At 35.1% G+C, this 20397-nt stretch overlaps 1 non-coding gene and 1 pseudogene across 1 annotated transcript; both read right to left on the bottom strand.

Annotated features, from left to right (window-relative positions):
- Positions 1–13758: 13758 nt before the first annotated feature.
- LOC125869471 (U1 spliceosomal RNA) lies at positions 13759–13902 on the bottom strand (annotated as a pseudogene).
- Positions 13903–15477: 1575 nt separating this feature from the next.
- Positions 15478–15637, bottom strand: LOC125869468 (U1 spliceosomal RNA). The gene has a single exon (XR_007446840.1). It is a non-coding gene; the product is annotated as a U1 spliceosomal RNA (small nuclear RNA).
- Positions 15638–20397: the final 4760 nt, after the last annotated feature.

The raw sequence follows: 20397 nt of genomic DNA on the forward strand, positions 1-20397 counted from the left end.
GGTTAGTACACAAAATGTACTAAGTATGATGACCATGCAAAACATGCTTTAAAAGGGACATTTTGGTTAGAAACCATGCATTATGCCACTTTTTGAAGTACCATGAATAGTTGCATAAAAGACATACAATACAAGCATAAACATCAAGTAAGTCATAATATTACCTTTAAACAATTTCAACNCGGGTCGTTACAATCCACTAGCTAATCAACCTATGTGGGCACATAGATATAGGATAAGGAGATTGCTACTAGAAACCCGGACTCTACTGACATAAAGGCTTCCATCTCATGAGATTACTTTGGAAACCCGAACTCTACTGACGTGAGAGCTTCCACCTCATAGTCAATATCCACTCCATGCTAAGCATAAATTACCATGGAATAGTCATTTCTTACTTGACTTCATTAATGATGGTAAGGTGCCCCTTGGACAACCAAACCAAGCTAGTTCATTAAGATAGCTCCTTAGACCATGCGTGAGAAAACCTTTCACCATCCATGATCACTTTTAATCTTTGATTCAATTAGGTGAGAAACCCTTTCAACCTAAGAATCCTTAATATGTCAGAATACCTTTCACATCATGCTAGTTATGTGTTTATGAGAATGTCCTTTCAACATTACAACAACAACATCATCATTGGTACTTTACTCTCAAAGCACCCTTAAAACAATTGCACAGATTTCAGAAACAATACATAAGTCCATAATTCACCTCCTTGACGTCAAAACCCAATTTTAATCATCAACTCTTAGAAAATATGGGCTAAATATGGATTTCATCATAAATACATGTAAAACTATTAATACATGCTTAATTTTGATAAATGTGTTCCTTGAAGATCAAAATCCCAAAACATATAGTCCATAACTTGCAAATATAGAGATCTCATGGGGTTCATGGGGGAATTCATCATAAAAGCATTCTAATTCATCAATTCATGCATAGGAGATCATAATTCAATCATTTAAATCAACAATTTAGAGAACCATGATAATTGATGAAAACCCTAACTTAATTGGGGAATTCTAATCTTTGAAATTGAGGAATTTGGAAACTCCATGGATGAAATGAATCCATGGATGAAACTATCATACCTTACTATCAAAACCTAAAGAAATTGAAGTATGTAAGGTTGTTCTTGAACCCTAACTTGAATCTCCTTCTTCTTCTTCAAGTTTCTAGAAAGAGAAATATTTTGGAGAGGAGATTTGGTTTTTCTTTTAGAGTCTTGAGAGAATGGGTCTTAAATCAGGGAAATTTGAGAGTAGAATACTTATATAGGTCTTTCGATGAGGGGAAAAACGACTTAGTATAGAATTAAAATAAATCTGAAAAGATTTTTAAGACCCTAACTTAAAAACTGAAGATCTCACGCTGGAGCTCGCAAAAGGGTATTAGCGACTCGCCAAATAATCCCTTACCTCGCCTAATTTTACAGTAAGTCAACTTAGGGGCTAAGTCAACTTAGGCGATGGGACTGACTTTAGCGACTCACCGACGGGAACGGCGAGCCCGACTTGGCTCGCCTAAAATTGCAGAATTCTAGGCAACATGAATCAAGCAAAAAGGCGAGGAGGGCCCACTTGGCGGATCGCCTAGTCAACTAAGAAGTGAATATTTTCCCTTCTCTAAATCCAGGGTGTTACATTATCTCCCCATTGGGATCATTCATCCTCAACTGACGTTTCTAGACACCTTACGGAAGCAAGGACTCAATACTAGTAGCCCAACATGCATGCAACTTATCTAAATGCACACAACCAAGAAGGAACGTCATCTCCAAGATAAACATATTCAATGCAATACAAGGAAGTAGGAACCACTTTTAACAACCCATTATGCATGAAATTTTAACATTTCTCATGTTCAAGGAGGAACTACCTTCTCCAAGCTAAAAGCATGCTCAACACGATCTCATGGAGCCTATATGCAATTTACTCTCTCAAAGCATATCGAAAGCATGTTCATCAATTCATCTCATGAAGTGTATTGGCAACTCATACCCAATGCACAACAACATGAGTAAAATCAATCTTATAAGCTCATTTTCTTTCAAAACACAAGTTTTCATGAACATGCATTACATAAGGAAATCTTGAAAACACATAAAAATACATTACTCCCAAAACAAGGACAACTCAAGAGAAACTCATTACCTCAAGCTAGAATAGGGGTAAAAGTAAAAAATGAGGATATCGGGACATCATATCGGCCTCGACCTCCCAGGTAGAATCCTCAACTAATTGATTCCTTTACAAACCTTCACGGAAGCTATTTCCTTGTTTCTCAATTTCTTGACTTGCCGGTCTAGAATCTCTACCGAAACTTCCTCATAAAAAAGACTTTAATCAACTACCAACCCTTTTTGGGAAACAACGGATGTCAGATCTCCAACACACTTCTTAAGCATATAGACATGGAAAATCGGATACACCGATGCCAACTCACTTGGCAAATCTAACTCATAGGCAACCTTACCAACACATCTCAAAATTTGGTATGGGACTACATACCGGGGACTAAGCTACCCCTTCTTACCAAACCTCATTAAACCCTTCATGAGTGAGATTTTCAAATAGACCCAATCGTTAACCTCAAATCTAGATCCCTTCTCCTCACATCAGCATAAGACTTATGCCGACTTTGAGTCGTTCTCAACCTCTCTCTAATGAGTCGAACTTTCTCAATGGCTTCATGAACCAATTCGGGACCTATTAGGGCAACTTCACCCACCTCAAACTAACCAATGAGAGATTTACACCTCCTACCATACAAGGCCTCAAATGGAGCCATATCGATACTTGAGTGTTAGCTATTGTTATAGGCAAACTCAATCAATGGAAAATGGTCATCCCAATTACCCTTAAAATCAATCACACAAGCCCTTAACATATCTTCCAAAGTTTGGATAGTACGCTCTGCTTTCCAATCGGTTTGGGGATAAAAAGTCATGCTAAGCGTAACCATAGTGTCAAGACCCTTTTGGAATGACTTCCAAAATTGAGAAGTGAATTGGGCACCACGATCGGAAATAATGGACAAAGGCACTCGATGCAACTTTACCATTTCTCTCAAATACAACTTGGCATAGTTCTCCGCCGAATAAGAAACCTTGATGGGAAGGAAATGAGCCGATTTTGTCATCCGATCTACTATAACCCAAATAGAGTCATGTTATCGCCGGGTGCGAGGATAACCAACAATAAAGTCCATATTCAAGTCTTCCCACTTCCAAGTAGGAATGCTAATATCTTGAGACAAACCTCCTGGTCTTTGATGCTCAACTTTCACTTGTTGACAATTAATTAGGAAACTTAGCCACAAATCCCGTAATATCTCTCTTCATCCCATTCCACCAATAGACCTCCTGTAAATCACGATACATCTTGGTAGCTCCCGGGTGAATAGAATACCACGAACTATGGGCTTCTGTCAAGATTTGTTCCCTTAAGTCATCAACATTCGGAACACACAAATGACCTTGGTATCTAAGTATCCCATCTCCCCCTTAGGAGAAAGCGTCAATGGATTTCTTAAGCACCACCTCTTTCAATTCTACCAAAATTGGATCAAGACCTTGCTTGGCTTTCACACCCGCCACAAAAGACGATTCGGAACCATTGTGAACAATAACACCACCTTTGGTGGAGTCCACTAATTGAACACCCAATCGAGCCAATCTATGAACATCTCGAACCAATTTTTCTTTTCATTTTCAATATGAGCAACACTACCCATAGATAACCAACTAAGAGCATCCGTTACGACATTAGCTTTACCGGGGTGATAAAGAACACTCATCCTAATCTTTTAATAACTTAAGCCACCTTTTTTGGCGAGGATTAAAATCAATTTGATTAAACACATATTGCAAACTCTTGTGGTCGATAAACACATCAACATAAACTCCGTACAAATAGTGACTCTAAATCTTTAAGGCAAATACGACCGCCACTAACTCAAGGTCGTGATTCGGATAATTCTTCTCATGGATTTTAAGTTGCCTTGAGGCATAGGCAATGACTTTCCCATTTTTCACTAGCACACACCCTAGCCTTATTCTCGAGGCATCACAATAAACCACAAAACCATTTGTTCCTTCTGGTAAGGTCAACACCGGAGAGGAAGTAAGTCTAACTTTCAACTCTTGATAACTTTTCTCACATGCTTCTGACCATATGAACTTAGCCTCATTTTGAGTCAAAGGTGCCAAATGTGAGGCAATTGAAGAGAAACCTTCAACAAACCTTCTATAGTAACCGAACAAACCCAAAATGCTTCTAATATCCGAAGGAGTTAGAGGTCTAGACCAACTTTTGACCGCATCCATCTTCTTAGGATCTACCTCAATACCCTTGCTTGAGACAATATGACTAAGGAAAACTACGAACCTTAACGAAAATTCACATTCATTAAAGTTTGAAAATAGTTGTTGGTCCTTAAGGATTTGCAATACGATCCTCAAATGATCAATATGCTCATTCTCACTTCTTGAATAGATAAAAATATCATCGATAAACACAATCACAAATATGTCAAGATATTGTCCAAACACCCTATTCATCAAGTCCATAAATGCCGTCGGAGCATTAGTCGACCCAAAATACATGAATAGAAACTCATAGTGACTATACTGAGTTCAAAAGGTCGTCTTCGGAATGTCATCATCTTTCACCTTCAATTGGTGATAACCCGATCGGAGATCAATCTTAGAGAAATAACTAGCCCTTTGAAGTTGGTCAAATAAATCATCTATCCTTGGGAGAGGATACTTATTCTTAATGGTCACCTTGTTCAACTAACGATAGTCAATACACATCCGAAGAGACCCATCTTTCTTTCTAACAAACAAAACTGGAGCACCCCATATAGAGATACTTGGTCGAATGAAACCCTTATCCAACAAATCTTTCAACTGTTCTTTCAACTTCTTAAGTTATGTCAGAGCCGTACGATAAAAAGGAATAGAGATAGGTTACGTATCTGGGATAAGGGCAATACTGAAGTCTATCTCCCGCTCGGAAGGAATACCAAGCAAGTCGTTTGGGAACACTTTCGGAAGCTCACTTACAACAGAGACCGACTTAAGAGAAGGGGTTTCAGAATCTACATCCCTCACCCTAACTAGATAGTAAAAGAAACCTTTTGAAATCATCTTTCTAGCTTTAAGGTAAGACACAAATTGACCCTTATGCATAGAATTTCCCCCCTTCCACTCTAGGATAGGCTCATTCGGGAACTAAAACTTAACTACACGAGTTCTACAATCAATAGAAGTATAACAAGAGCGCAGTCAATCCATACCCAATATAACATCAAAGTCTAACATATCAAGCGCTACCAAGTCAACAAGAGTAATTCTATGGGACAAGGAAACGCGACACTTTCTATAAACCTTTTTTGCCACAATAGAATCACCAACAAGAGTAGAGACAAAAAAAAAGGTTCTAACAACACATCGGGGAACACATCAAACCTCATATACACATACGATGTCACAAAAGACAAGGTAGCACCGGGATCAAGTAAAGCATAAACATCAAGTTGGAAAACTTTTAACATACCGGTAACCACATCCGGAGAACCCTCTTGTTCACCACTAGTTTGAAGAGCATAGAAGCGGTTTTACTTAGGAGCATTGGAACCCGAACCGCTAGGAGTAGCTTTCTTTCCCTCTCTTCCTTTAGCCCTAAGCATTGGTTTTTCTTTTAGAGTCTTGAGAGAATAGGTCATAAATTGGGAAAATTTGAGAGTAGAATACTTATATAGGTCTTTAGATGAGGGTAAAACGACGTAGTATTGAATTAAAATAAATCTGCAAAGACTTTTAAGATCCTAACTTAAAAACTGAAGACTCCCACGTTGGAGCTTGCCAAAAGGCACTTGGCGACTCGCCAAATGTGCCCTTAGCTCGCATAATTTTATAGTAAGTCGACTTGGGGGACTAAGTCAACTTAGGCGATGGGGGAGTCGACTTCGGCGACTCGCCGACTGGAATGGCGAGCCCGACTTGGCTCACCTCAAATTACAGAATGCTGGCCAGTAGGAATCAAGCCAAAAAGCGAGGAGGTTCCACTTGGCGGATAGCCAAGTCGACTCAGTGGATCTCCTAGTCGACTAACAAGTGAATATTTTCCCTTCTCTAAATTTGGGGTGTTACACTCTTAGTCTATCGAGTAAATTGCACACGTTCAATCATCACCTTAGTGTATCGATTAAATTGCACACGTTCAGTCTAACAATTGAAATTCAAACATTATTAGAAGAAGAGTTTGTTTAACTATGAAATATTAGATACATATGAAATTTGGTAAAAATGTATGAAGTATACACTATATAAATTGTATGGCTTAAGAAATTCTTAAATGATAAGCTTGTAAATAAGGCACCCAAAAGTTGTACTTTGGATCTGATAGGGGTCGTGAGACTTGTAGAAATCAAGAAATTCATCAATAGGGAGTACACATGTACTCCCTATTAAAGAACATCTTGATTCTGCAGATCTAGCGGCCAATATAATTTTCAAATTCAATCAGATTCCATATAGAACCGGTTGATTAAGTATGTTAATTTGATGTACTCGGTCCTTTTTTATAGCATTTCTTTGCTTTTCTTCTGCCTTATTCACCTGACGATGTGGGATAAGTAAATATATCGAAGACTACATTTTAATATATTTTACTTTAGCGGAGAGTCTTTGGAAACAACCGCTTTACCTCCTTAAAGTATGGGTAAGACAACGTACAGACTATTCTCACCATATATCACTTGTGAAGTTACTGCATTTGACTGTATACTGACAGTTACAACAACCGCCACCTTAGTCTATCAAGTAAAATCATTGCATATGTTAGATCTAATAATCAAAATTCAAACATTATTAGAAGAACAGTTCATTTGAATTACGAAATAGTAGGATTATTAGTCATTTGATCTTCATATCATTGTTATTCATAATTTTGATTGATTTAATAGAATTTCAGCTTACAGTCATCTTTTGTGCTACTTATGTTCCCTGTTAGTTTAATACTAAAATAAATATTCGTCAAACTATCAAAATGCATTGTATTTATTTGCTACTCCCTCTGTCCCAATTTATATGAAATCTTTTATGTTTTGAGAGTCAAACAGTTTAAGTTTGACCGGAAATTTGCGCATGAAATCTTCATTTTTTTTTAAAATGAAACTTATATATTTGTAAACTACGTAAAAAGTACTATGAGTCACAATAATTGATAATTCAAAATGTTTAAAAGATCTATGAAAAATTTACGGTCAAAGATAGACTTGTTTGAATCTTGAAATCCGGAAGGTGACATATAAAATGGGACGGAGGGAGTAGATTCTTTACACATGATACATAAAATGGCATGATTGAGGACCTTAAATTCCTACTAAAATGGGCAATTTTTAAAGATTAATTGTTTCAGAATATAGAAATATTTTATTATGTTTGGATAGATTAAAAAGAAAAGTGTCACATAAATTGAAGTATTGTACGTCGAGAAGAAATGAACTGTCATGTTTCAAGGTATAAGGAGACGTAGCAGCCTGATTATATGATAGACATAAAATGGTGTAACCAGTTCCATGATAACTCCTATGTTTATTAGCTTCTGATTGAGTTGAAAAAATATATGTTTGTTTGCTTAGTTATAATCGGTGTTGTGAGCCAAAAAAAAAATGAAGGATAGTCTAGAACGGTCCTTTATCGCTCCATGACCCTTGAAAGGCCATGGACTCTGTTAATCACACGTTGATTCCATGATTGCAATTCATCCATGATACGAGCCTATAGAACAGATCTTGTACAAGTAAGGTCAAGCCAATCAATGTTGCTACATTGTAATAAATAAAATAAAATAATTAGCTATCCAAGTTTGCATTAGGATTTGACATGTTTTTGCGTTGTATTTTTGGTCTGCTAATTTTGATGTGTAACACCTCATATTCGAAAAAAGCTAGAAAGGCATCAAACAGACAAGTCATGAACCCAAAATGGACCACGGACCCTCCACGGAGCCCTAGGCAGGCCGTGTAGGGGACCACGGTCCGTTAAAGGGCTTGTGAACATTTTCCAGAATCTGCCCCAGGCATGGGTCACCTAGACGGTGTCCCAGACAGCCCATGGTGACTTAGACGACCCGTCTAGTGGGCCGTTAAGTCACCCAGTCAGAAAGGGTTTCACCCCAAGTCACTGTTATGGACGACGTACGTCTAAATAGTTTGTGAAGCTTCATACAGACCCTGAAGTCATCTGTGAAGGAGACTTATCAGACTTAGGATTTTGGTTCAACTTTAAACAACCATATCTTTCAGCACAAAATGAATTAGGTGGCCCATGACCAATCAAATTAAAGGTCTTTGAGTCCTCTTTCCAACGCCACCAAGTTTACCTAATTCCGAGCCCAAAGTAAAAAGTTATGTTTGTTTTAGTGAAGCCATGTCGGGCAAGGCATCTTCATGACCCATTTGAAGGGCCATCATGATCTAGACGGCCCGTGAAGCCCTTCCAGAGAGGCATTTCAGCAGTTCTAAGTAAGGGCCATATGAGTCTTTTCCCAATTATTTTAACTCAATACTATGTCGTTTTACCTTTTACCCTAGGCCCTATATAAGCACTTTTACCCCCCAAAATCACCCAATTCAATTCATTCTCCTAAATCCCTAAACTTGACCCATTTCATCCTCTCCAAAAATCATCTCTCTAGATCAAGGAAGAAGAAGAGGCTAAGGTTGTTCAAGTTCAAGTATCCTTTCGTCATCATTGCTTAGGGCTTCAATCAAGGTATTTAAAGAGTTCATAAATGGATTCAATTGACCCATTGAGTCCCCAAAGTTTCTTCAATTCAAATTCTCACGATTTGATTAGATTTTCACTCAATTCCTGATGGGTTCTATTTGTATGGATTCAATTGCTTTATTATGATATTATTTTGATGACTTGGATTTAATTACATGCTTTTCAACCAATTCCATGTGAACCCATGTAACGATCTATTTGGTCGTTTTGAGTACTAGAGTTTTTTATTTCATAAAAGACCTTTCTGATAGATTTAAATAGGTATTTTGGACTATTCGTAACTACAATTATGAAGTTAGTGGGGCAGTTTTAATAATTAATTTAGTTAGCGGTAAAGAAGATAACATTAAAATTAGTAGTGGTCCACTTTTATAATTAGTTACATATAACAATTAGGGTGGTAAATAATCTGTAGAAGAGAATGAAAAATAAAATAAGAAGGAGCCGCACGATTTCAAGCGAATTCGAGAAAGAAACTTCAGGTGACCTTTTACTTTAACCCTTTTTAGTTATATTGAAGACATGCGTATGCTTTACTGATTCATGTATATAACACTTATTAAAGGCTATTGAATTGAGTTTGGTTGCTGTAGCGGTGTAATTAGTTTAATAATTGGTTGAGGAGTTAAAGTATTATTATAATGTAAATTAATTAAAAAGAAAGAGACAGCGTACTTATTCGTTATGTACTCACGTGAACATTGAGTAGCAGCAAGTGAAGTCCATGGTTTAAGCATATGATAATATAGGTTCTAGTTGATTTGTTTTGTTAGTTAGGTGCAAAATACTTAATTTTATTCAGTGCATTCATGAATCAAAGTCCTGATTTTTGTTGTTTATTATTATTATTATTATTATTATTATTATTATATTATTATTATTATTATTATTATTATTATTATTATTATTATTAAGTGAAGTGTGCATATGTATAGTATTTGCTGGTAGATGAACGTTGAGAGAAAAGTTAGGTCAACCCTTAATGATGTAAAGAATTGGAATGTTAAAATATCTTGATATATTGAGATAGGTAAGTGATTATTAGATTGAAGTTGAGGTATTAATAGTGGGGGTGATAATTATTGTTATATAATTAAGGTTGGATAGGAATATAGGATGGATAGTGGTGTTGGGTTGGAGACAAATTTGTCTCCCATTAATGGGTTAATTTCCAGTGAGGTTATATTAAATGAGTGAGGAAAATTACCTTAGAAATCATGGTAAGATGGGTCACACATCTTTTCTAAGTAAAGATTGAATTGACATGGCTATTCCTCTCTATACTCACGTGAACATTAATGGAAAATAAGCTAAGGTTATGTTGTCTTGTTTTGTAGCTGGACCGATGGAACTGGAGGAAAATAGTTGAATTTCCTTTTAAGTTTAGGATGTTAATTCTTAAATCTAGGCTAGACATATAGTAATATGGGATTTATAGACTCGTTTATTTATGATGTATGCATACTTGATAGATCGGAAATCATCTGAGGCATTGAAGAAGGGAAAAGCATTGGAGAAGTAGCTTGTTTGACTTGAGTTCTTCGGTGGAGGTAGGTTATGGTTTATTCTATTTGATAGATAGACCATTAATAGTGATTCATATGCATTAAGTGATATTGTGAAGTTCTCTATGTACTTGATTGTGTGGTTTTGTGGTTGTGTGGTTTGTGTTTGGTCTGAAATCCTGAGACCGTGAAATTTATAATCTTGAACCCTCTCTATCGAAGTGATGCCTTGAATAAAAAAGGTTAGATGAAATATTGTTAATGAAGTGAAAAGTGGTGATAATAAATGATAAATTAACAATATTTTGGATCAGATGCCACGAGCCGGCATGATATTATTGGATCGGGTGTGACATTCTGACACGGTAACATTAAAGGAAAACATATATATATATATATATATATATATATATAATGTAGTGTACTCAATCACAAAGAACTCAATTCCCAAAATAGCTTGGTTTGGAGGCATGAGTCCTCATGTGTGTTCTTGATACTGTTGACTGATTAACTTTAGTGTTGTTGTCACTCGTTCATGTTGTTTGTTGCTTGCCACCTGCTAAGTTGATTTTATACTATTACTTATTGCATATTGGTTTCTATTTTGAGTTGGCCGATAATACCTACTCAGTACATGTTCCTTGTACTGACTCCTACTTGTGTTTTGTCGTTTTCTTTTGTGGAGTGCAACAAGTGTACCATCGACTTCGATTCGCTTTCAACTCTAGCCAGTCTCCAGCACGTCAGGTTCCAGGATGAGTTATTCATTTTAGCTCGTGTTTGATATTCTCGATTATGGCATGATGTCCTTAGTTTTCGGACATAAACTATTTTGTTCATTTATTTTGGTGTCTTGATACTCTTAGACTTAGTATTTGGAGATTAGATGTCCTTGATGTGATGACTTTCAGTTTTTGGGGATAATATGTAATAGACTTTAGTGGATTTGTGTTTCTTACATTAATAAGATTTGAGCTTCCGCATTATGGTTAGTATTTTGTAAGTTGAACGATAAATATAAGTTGGGGTTGAATGCATTGGTTCGCCCACCTAGGAGGTTACGTGTGGGTGTCACTCATGACTCGTTTTGGGTCGTGACAACCCATACATTGATCTATGTATTTTGACTATATATGAACCCTAATTTACATGAATTTATGAAGAAGCTTGAAGCTATGAATATGTTTTATGAAATTATGTATGTTTTTATGAAAAGTCATGGTTATGACTCAAGTAAGGTTATAGATAAAGATATCTATATGTCCTATGAAGCTTGGCCACATGACATGAATGACATCTAGATTTGCCCTCAAAGCTTTTCAGGCTATTTTCTTAAATTAGGTTTGGATTAGTATGGTATCCGGATATGTCATCAATGACTATAAATCATGCTTTCAAAACTATTTCCATTAGTAGTAGGGCATCTCTAGCATGAAGTGAATGACTATGAGCCTTAAAAGCTATTATGAAAAGATCATGGGTGGTGAAAGGTTTTCTCACGCATGGTCTAAGGAGCTATCCTATGATGTTTCTAGCTTGGATTGGTTGGTTAATTGTACATTTTCCTGGATGATAATATGACTTTAGCTTGGATTTATTACTTGATGTGCCCTTCCATAGATAATAAGACAAGTTAAGATTAAAGACTATTCTGTGGGATTTATGCTTAGCACCAAGAGGATATTGAGATGGGAGCTCTCTCGTAGCTTGAGGTCGTTTCTAGTAGCAATCTCCTTATCTCATACATATGTGCCCTCATAGGATGATTGTCTTAGATATACATTAGCTAGTGGATCCACGTAAGCTAGAATCTTATAGTCTTTACATTGGCAAGTAGGACACCCCTTTTCGGTGTGGGGCAGACATTGGATTCCATGTTATAGCTCGCATGGTCTATATGTCGGTCAACAGTAAACTTCACACAAAGAGAACTAAGTTGATTTCTAATGTTTTATGAAGCTTCCTTTATGATTTAAAGATGCACTGACCATGTTCATGTTTTATGAATCTTCTTAAACGATTTTACTATGTTTTAACTTGGTCATGCATTCCATGTTTTCGATTATGTCCATTTATGATCATGCCTCATGTTTTATTGCATTCCCCTCATACTTGATACATTTCATATACTAACACATACTTTTGCCTACATTGTTTCACTAATGTAGGGTTTGACGACTCTTTTCCTTCCGTATGTTGCTAGTGTTCACTTTAGTGGATTTGTAGATTGGTGAGTCCTCATGTTTCGAGGACCGAACCTTTTATTGCTTATTATCTTTACTTTTCCGTATTGCATGTGATGCGTCCCAATCACTCTTGATGTACTAGATGGCTTTGAGACTTATGTTAAACTTCCGCTTTTTCCAAACTCTTTATGATATAAAACTTTCTTTTGAATTCTTTAAATTTGACTATCTTGTGATCTAAGCTAAATGGCTGGTGTAGGCAGTGGCGGAGCTACAGTGCCCCGAGGGTGTCCAACTAGACACCCTTCATCAAAAAATTATACCGTATAGATAAGTAAAATATTACTTGAAATGGATAAATCTAATCCTTTGGAAACCCTTGACACAATGAGACTCTGTGGCCCAATGGTGTGAGGCACTCCTATTAAGCCCACAGGCGTGGGTTTGAATCCCTGCAATTGCATTTGTTTTAATTATAATCATTTTTAATAGAATTCTCCTATTTTATTATTACTCTAATTATGAACTTGCTCCTTTAATTGTCTAAGGTAATTAAGTTACTTTCTAAATAATAGTTATTAAATTTGTTATTTTTCATCAAAACGTTTCTTAATTTGGAATCTACACTTAGTAGCCAATTAATTTTTCAATGAATTTGACTTTTTATTTTGTTTCATTAAAATTTGAAATAAAATTTAAATGTAATTATTTAATTTATAGTTAATGAAAAAATTCTAAACTATTTCTAAAAGCGAACGAAAGAACACCTCGTTTGATTGTGCTTCCATTATTCATGTCTCATTTGTTGTCGTCACTAGAAATTAGTGAAAGCTTGAAACGTAAAAATGATTTCATTTTAAGCTAAGTATCCCTCCCCCCTCCCCTTTTTTTCTTTGTTCGTTCATTTCATATTAAATAAAACACAAATATTAAAGCAAAATATTATGCAGTTTGATTTTTAAAATTTTGGAATATGTATTCCTAAAAAAAAGTACTATTAATATTACGTAGTTCAATTTTAAATTTTCTAGTGCATCCATTCATTAAAAAATTCTTATGTAATACTTGGATACCCTTAATAAAATTTCTAACTCCACCACTGTGTGTAGGGTCTCTGGGGTTCTATATGCCATGTCACATCTAGGGTATACTTTGGGTCGTGACATGATGAAGAAAAATATCTAATTTCTTTTTGTATATATTTTTTTTGTTTAAAAGAAATGAAGAGAAAAAAATGGTTTGTACCAATGAAGAAATTTAGAAAAGCAAACCATTTTCTTCTTCATTTCTTCTACAACAAAAGAAAAGAAACTAGGTGAGCACCTCTCCAAAGTGCGATGGAGGTTACCAACCTAGGCCATGGACCTTATTGATCGTCCATTAACCCTGTTCAGATAAGTATGTTTCTTTGTAATTGATCTTGACCCTTTTTTATAGTGTCTCCTTGCTACTCTTCTGTCTTAATCACTTGACGATGTGGGATTATAATATTATTTGCCAAGAACACGGTATTGTATGTCTATAAAAAAGAGCAATTAACATCCTCAATGTACGAAAGAAGTAATACGTGCCTAATTTATACTATTAATTACTCTTGAAGAATAAAAAACGCTAGATCACATCATTAAATAATAGTAGTAAATTCATATAGTGTTCAAAGACAGATTTAGAATTCAAATTTGACAGGTTCAACTTTTTAAAATTCGATCATTGAATCTATTACACTATTGGAATTACGGATTCAAAGTTTAGAATTTGCCACAGTTTTAGAAACTTTTAGGTAATTGTACACCTAATTGTGTCAAAAATGTTGAATTCAGTTGAACCCCTAACAAACTTGCCACATCAGCATGTGATTAATTAAAACAACAACATATAAAGAGTTAATAGAGTTTAACTTGTTTTGAAGGTTCAATGTGAGTGAAATCAGCAAAATAGTTAAGGAAATCTATCACACAGCTACTCAAAAGAAACAAATGAGAATATGTTTTTCTTTCATAACCCATCTCTTATATTATTTTGACCATAAGATAAACGATAGTCATAAAGAAATAGTACAACTTTTATATGAACATCCTTTAAGGAATACATAAGGTACAACTTCCAGGATGTTGAATGATTTTCATAGTCTTTTATAATTTGTCATAAATCAGTTTGTGAATAACAAATGTACCAAGAGCTTATTTTTATTCGAAGAAGATCGTTTACCAATATTGATTCTAAGAAGAGGTGGATTCTAAATTTTTAAGTTTAAGGATTCTGAATATATTATTTATACGTGGAAAAATGTATAATACATTGTACCAACAAAAAGAAGAATTAAGAAGTCTATCAGACAACCATAAGACCATCACAACCCGATGGACCAAGCTCTGAACGATTCTCTACGACTCCATCATCTGGTGGGCAATGGTGATTATTAATCACGATCTAGTCTCATATGCCTACCATGGTTCAACTAGATTTTATGTCTCCTTAGAACTCAAGGATAAGGTGGTTCGAGCCTATAGAACAATTCTTGTTCAAGTAATAAAACTACACCAAAAATGAATTTTAGTGACAATTAATAAACGATAATAGCTTAATTGACACAAAATATATTTTTAAGAGGCAATTACTAGTGACAATTACATTTTAATACTATATGTACATGTCGCTAAATCCAACTTATCGATGTGGGAGACTAGACGCAAGGAAAAAAGAGAGTGAAGTAGTCAATTCTATCAACCTATTTGTTTATGTTTCTTTTCGTTTCAATTTTTTCATGTTGGTTGATATAGATGTTTTGCAACTTATAGTAATCATTAATACAATTGTAAATTTTAATATAAAGATCAAAGCATTTGTATTTTAAAGTTTCACTTAGAAGAACGAGGTGACTTACAATAAGAAAAGATATAAATTATTGAGAATGTGGTGCTCAATTAATCACAAACCTATAAATGAGATACTAGAAAAAAGTTGTACTTTGAATAGGGTAGGGTCCATGCAAATGCAGGCCCCGCTGTAAAAAATTAGGACGTAGGATCGACCACTCGGATCGTCCTTAGGAAGGCAATCCTCCGAAGTGCAATGGAGGTCACCACCCTAGGCTATGAGTCTTCTTGATCACCCATTGACCCTGTCCATTTGTGAAGGTAGTTTCTCTATTGTTCTTGGTCTTATTTTAGTATCTCCTCATTACTCTTGTGTCTTCTTCACTTAGCGATGTGGGAGTAAGTCGGGATTTTGAATTAAAAGAAAAAGTTTGAGAATTAAATTGTAGTGACTCGAGTTATTTTAATTGAGTATAAGTGACAGTTATTTAATTAAGGATTAAGGGATTTTGAGGGATGTGTGGGAGCTGGCCTCAGGTTTTTAAATTGAAAACAAACACCACAATAAACTAAAAAATGAGGGAACCCAAAATGGAAAAAAGAAAAACTCCTCCTCCTCCTCCTCTGGTAAGTAAATTAATAGTTCTTTGATTGAATTATTCATCAAGTGTACCTGATGTAACACCTCCGAAGTTGAAAAGTTGGGAAAGGAAAGAAAAGTGTAGAAAATTCTCTGAAGCAGAGTTCTACGAGACGGACCTACGGATCGTAGGAAGTCCTACTAGCCATAGGAAGTGAACTGAGTTTTGGAATTTCAAGTTTTATGATGTTTGAGCCACGAATGAACATGACGAATCGTAGGATTTTTGACAAGTCATTGATGACACTCATAGGATGGATTCAAAGATTTGATCTAAGACCTCAGCCCTACGTAAGGGTTTGGAGGGTCGTAGGTTATTCTACGGGTCATAAGATTTTCTCGTAGAACTGATCTTAACTTTGTTAAATTTTGGAGCTGAACTTGTGTCCTAAGGATGAGGACTACGGACCATAGAAAATTTGACTGGCGGTAGAATGATCTCGTGGGAAGTAATTGAATTTTTTAGTTTCTGAAGGTGGTTCTACGGTTGACCAAGATGGACCGTAGGAATTCCTACGAGCCGGAGGTCACAACCGTAGGGTTGTCCGACATTTATTTCTTAAGGATATTTGAGTCTTTTTATATGCATCTAGTACCTATACTATGTCATTTTGACCCTTATATCAAGACCTATAGCTACCCTTATACCCCCAAAGTTTCCACAATTCTCTCATTCACTCAAACCCCCAAATCTCATCCACAATTATCCTTCTCCAATTCTCTCCCAAGGTCCAGAAGAAGAAGCTAGGGTTCCAAATCATGTTTTCTTTTCACCATTGGGCATTAAATAGAAAGGTTTTTAGGGCTTCATCAATGGGTTTCATTCACCCATTGAGTCCTAAGGTTTCTTAATTCTCCAAGTCTAGTTTCAATCCAATTGATTAGGTTTTCATTCAATTCTTTATGGGTTCAAAGTATGTTGATTCAGTTGTTCAATTTTGATCTTATTAGGATTGTTTTGAGTCAATTACATGCTTTCCAATTGTTTTCACATAAACTCATGCACTGATCATGATTTTGACTATGAACCCTAAAAGACATGAATTTATGTAGAAATTATGAATCTATGATTGATATTTTCATGAAGTTATGCATGAATTATAAAAAAGAATGTTTTATGAATTAGGTTGCTTTAAGATGAGCATCAATGAAAATATAAAAAGATTTTCTCACATATTAAGGAATCATGGTTTGGTGAAATATTTTCTCACATATGCTTGATTTAAGATTTAATGAGCTACTTTATGATGTTTTAATCTTGAATTAGTATTTGAATTGTGATTTTCCAAGTATGATGATATGTTCATAAAAATGACTATTCCGTTGGGATTTAACTTAGCACCGAGAGAACTTTGAGGTAGAGGCTCAAATAGAGTAGTCTCTAGTAGGAACCTCTAGTTCCAAAGTATGTGCCCCAGTAGGTTTTCCTTAAAATGGCCTAACTAGTCGATCCACATATAGCATATGATATGATACAGAGTTCTACCTTGACAAGTAGACTCTCTCTTCTCGATGTGGGGGAGTTACATCAGATTTCATGTTATGGCTCTCATGGTTTATTGTCGGTTAAAGCTAATATCCATAAATTAACTAAGTTGTCTTGAAGATTTATGAAAGTTTTTCCTTATGATTTTAAGATGCATTGATGATGAGTGGTAGATTTGCACTCATTTAAGGTCCATTTAGCTCAATAATTAGTATCCTCAATGCCTAACTTTGTCCTTTCTAATCAAATGTTGATGATTTGCAGCTATGATGGAACTTGGACAAGGCAAGGATTGATGTGTGAAAAAAATGGATAAAAATACAAAAAGAAGTGCAAAATGAACACTGTTGATCGCCTAACATGAAGGGCACATCGCCAAATGAGCATGACATCGCCTAAGTTGACAGTGTATCAAGTCATCCCTCAAGGTGAGTCAGTGATGGGATACGAGAAGGTTGATTCGCCCAAAGACACAAGGCAAAGTGAGCAGATATTGATGAAACTGACAGTGTTGGTAGAGAAGATGGCAAGAAGTTCGACAATTTGCCAAATTCGAAAAAGCAAAATCTAAAGGGATCGCTTAGTGAAACTCAAACACATGAAGCTTGCAGGATGAAAAGGACAAACCAAAATAAGAAACATGATTTGCCGAATGCAGTGGGCGAATTGAGTATGTCACCGAAAATGACACAGAACTACTTTTTGGGGAAAATTTTGGAAAACAATAAATAGTCCAAATGAGAGAGAAAGAGGGGTGAAAAAATTGAGAGAAACACTCTGACTTTTCTAGAGAGAGAAATATTTTCCATTGAGCAAAAAAATAATTTTAATTATTGAATCTTTGAATTATAAACTTAAATTTGGGAAATTGAAGTGGGATTTGAACTGGATCTGCTATTAAACACTCAATTTCATGCTACCTATGACTACTTTCATGCAAGATATAATTTAATAACACTTTGTAATGTCTGGCTAAAATTTCAAACTCTTGGGGTGTGATTATGGGGTTGGGGTTGATTTAATTTAGTGGGTTTGTTGAATTGCTCTGTTTATGACTGTTAATTACAAATTTCACTGATTGTTGGGTGATTAATTCATGAATTGAGGTGGCCAAATTAATTCTAGCTCCGATCAGTTGATGCTCGAAAGAGATTAATTAGAGTGATTAATTAGTTCAATGCTAGCAATTTAGGTTTGATGTCTATGAATTGCTTGAAAGAGAGGTTATGGGTCAGATCTATTTGCCCTATTCTTGAAAGATAGAATAGAGCAAGGGATTGATTTATTTAGAAATGACAAATAGATGATACCGAAAGGAGATTCTATGCAAGGATGCTTTACAACTTGTCTTGTCTTTGTCCTAATTAAGTTTTATTCTGCTTGTCTCAGCTAAACCTATTTGTTGCCATTAACTGGTATTCCATAAGTGATCTTTATCTTATATTTTATCATAAGACAAGAACTGCTCAACTTCCTACTTTTCATATCATTATTCCGATGCATTTATTTGGAGGTAATGAAATTGGTGTAATAGTAATAGTAATAGTGAGATAGTATAAACCTCAATTAAACACAATTTTTCTTTTAAAAAATCAAATCACATTATTTAATAATATTGAATTTTTTAACAAATAATATAATCATAAGTATGGGTTACACACGCAAAGCGCACACCCGAAAATTAGTAATAAACATATAAATATGAGTACTCATCTCATTATGTTCCAAGGACTAACAACTAACAGTCTACTGTAGGAACCCGCTTGCAATCACAAATAAGAATCCACTATAATATAAAGCCTTTTAAAAGTAAAAAAAAAATTATAGACATTATTGCTCCTCTTGCTTCTCGTATTTATAATAGCTTGAACGTTGTTGTAAAAAAACTTATTTACTAATATAAAGATTTGAATTTAGTTCAAATTTATTGCCTAAATGGTATGTATAGTGTTGGAAAACTACATGCACAGCGGAAGCAGACCATAATCATACAACTTATATGAATAATAGACAACACATTGTTTATACTAAAACAAGTACAATCATGTTAGGGCATATAAACTTTCTGAATTTAATTTCAGAATTACCTCTTGAAGTGTGAACCGATACCTTCAAGTGAATCCACAAGCTAGTCGACAAGCTAGAAACTTCAAGCAAATTCATAAGCTAGTCCACAAACTAGACCACAATTCTTCGATCTTCTACAGTGATCCCAAGTTCACTTCCGAACCCTCTCAATACTTGGGTGGACAAGTATTTTATGGAAAAAATTATTTTTCAAGGGTTACAAGAATCCCTATTTATAGAGATTTCTTCTTAGTCCAAGTAAAAGGAATACCATGTCTTTCCTTAGAATAGAAAGACATGTACATCTCCCTTTCCTTAGAAAAGAAAAAGTCATGTCCCTCTTCCTTCCTTAGAATAGAAAAAGTGATATACTTCTCCCTTACCTTAGAACATAAAAAGATACATACTTCTCCCTTTCCTTAGACTAGAGAAAGACACATACTTCTCCTTTTTCCCTTTACAATAAATTCTGAGTTCTAGATAAATATGGGCACGGTAGGGACCACATAATTAATTACTGAGGCTTCTTATTATGAAAATAATTTCAAATAATTAATTTGAATTATTCTTACCATAATAAATTACAAATCATTCCACTAGAAATTCGTAATTGCACTCCTCTATTTATATTTTGAAATTCCCCATATTAAGATTACAGATACTAATCAATAAATTAAATTACTGACGAACTTAATTCAATGATCAATTTCCTTTAGAGCATTGCTTAACTTATTTCATGTGTCGGATTCTTAAATCCACTTGCAAGGTTTGACACGATGAAAACTTTTAAGCTTCTCAAAAATGCATATCATCAATCTCTATACCGAGACATGGATTCCATCAACTAACTTATTATTTCACCAATATATATTATCATCATCCAATCTA

The sequence above is a fragment of the Solanum stenotomum genome, chromosome 6 (assembly GCF_019186545.1).
Source record: "Solanum stenotomum isolate F172 chromosome 6, ASM1918654v1, whole genome shotgun sequence".
NCBI classification, from domain to species: domain Eukaryota; kingdom Viridiplantae; phylum Streptophyta; class Magnoliopsida; order Solanales; family Solanaceae; genus Solanum; species Solanum stenotomum.